The sequence below is a fragment of the Anolis sagrei genome, chromosome 4 (genome assembly GCF_037176765.1).
Source record: "Anolis sagrei isolate rAnoSag1 chromosome 4, rAnoSag1.mat, whole genome shotgun sequence".
NCBI classification, from domain to species: Eukaryota; Metazoa; Chordata; class Lepidosauria; order Squamata; family Dactyloidae; genus Anolis; species Anolis sagrei.
Window position 1 is genome coordinate 241,841,780 of NC_090024.1, and position 1,913 is coordinate 241,843,692.

The window sequence follows — 1,913 nt, forward strand, 5'->3', positions numbered from 1 at the left end:
GCTCCATCCATGTTCAACATTTACACAAATGACCAGCCACTGCCGGAAGGGACAGAGAGTTTCATCTATGCTGATGATCGTGCCATCACCGCTCAAGCAGGGAGCTTTGAGATGGTTGAACAGAAGCTCTCCGAAGCTCTAGGTGCTCTTACTGCCTATTACAGGGAAAACCAACTGATCCCTAACCCATCTAAAACACAGACATGTGCCTTTCACCTCAAGAACAGACAAGCATCTCGAGCTCTGAGGATCACCTGGGAAGGAATCCCATTGGAGCACTGCAGCGCACCCAAATATCTGGGAGTTACCCTGGACCATGCCCTGACCTACAAGAAGAACTGCCTGAATATCAAGCAAAAAGTGGGTGCTAGAAACAATATCATATGAAAGCTGACTGGAACAACCTGGGGATCACAACCAGACACAGTGAAGACATCTGCCCTTGCGCTGTGCTACTCTGCTGCCAAGTACGCATGCCCAGTGTGGAACACATCTCACCACACTAAAACAGTTACTTACTTAGGCGATCCCTTGCTTTCCGAGGATGATTGTCTTACAATATTCTTGTGGGTCCGTATGTGGCTGTGGAGCCCTATTCTTGCTCGGCATCTTCTTCCGCAGTGAGGGCATTGGTTTCCAGATGGAAGGCGGTCTCGGTCGGGGTTGGCTTGATGCGCCGTCCTCTTGGCACGCTTCTCCCTTTCGCCCTCCATTCGTGCCTCCTCAAATTCTGCAGCACTGCTGGTCACAGCTGACCTCCAGCTGGAGCGCTCAAGGGCCAGGGCTTCCCAGTTCTCAGTGTCTATGCCAGAGTTTTTAAGGTTGGCTTTGAGCCAACTAAAACAGTGGATGTGGCTCTTAATGAGACATGCTGCATTATCACGGGGTGTCTGCGCCCTACACTACTGGAAAAATTACACTGTTTAGCCAGCATTGCACCACCTGACATCTTCCGGGAAGTAGCAGCCAATAGTGAAAGGACCAAGGCAGAGACATCTCCAGCCCATCCCCTGTTTGGGTATCAGCCAGCACGTCAACGACTTAAATCAAGAAATAGTTTTTTAAGATCTACAGAGACACTCGCTGGAACACCTCAGCAAGCGAGAGTCCAAAAGTGGCAGGCTCAAACCCAGCACCTCAATTCATGGGTGATACCAGATGAGAGACTCCCCCCTGGGCACACAGAAGACTGGGTGACTTGGAAGGTGTTGAACAGACTGCGCTCTGGCACCACGAGATGCAGAACCAACCTTCAGAAATGGGGCCACAAAGTGGAATCCACGACATGCGAGTGTGGAGAAGAGCAAACCACTGACCACCTGCTGCAATGCACCCTGAGCCCTGCCACATGCACAAAGGAGGACCTTCTTGCGGCAACACCAGAAGCACTCCAAGTGGCCAGATACTGGTCAAAGGACATTTAATCAACTACCAAGCTTCCAAACTTTGTGTTTTGTTTGTTTGTTTTGTTTGTTTGTTTTTGTTTTCCCTGTTTGACACCTGATATACATAACAAGGAACTAGTATAGGAGGCCTGAAGACTGTTATCATCTCAGTTTGCCTATGGGTTCTAGTGACAGGAAAGGAGAACTGTGGGAAGAGCTTGCTGACCATGAGAAGAGCTGTTGAACTCTCTACTGGACTCTCCTAGAGTTTGGATGGCTTTGAGTGTGCTTTCTCTGCCTGAAGGCAGAAGGGGGTCAGGCTGGATGGCCCCTGGGGGTCTCTTCCAACTCTGGGATGCTAGGAAAGGCGAACTCCGGGTCCCTGCGCCCTCTGTCCATGCTCAGAGGCGCGGAGGGAGGGAGAGAAGGAGGGAGGGCAGCGGAGGGGGAGTGTCCCATAGCTCTGCTCTCCCCCCAGCCCAGCCCTGCCCTGCCTTGCCTTCTCCTCTTCCTCCTCCTTCCCTGGAT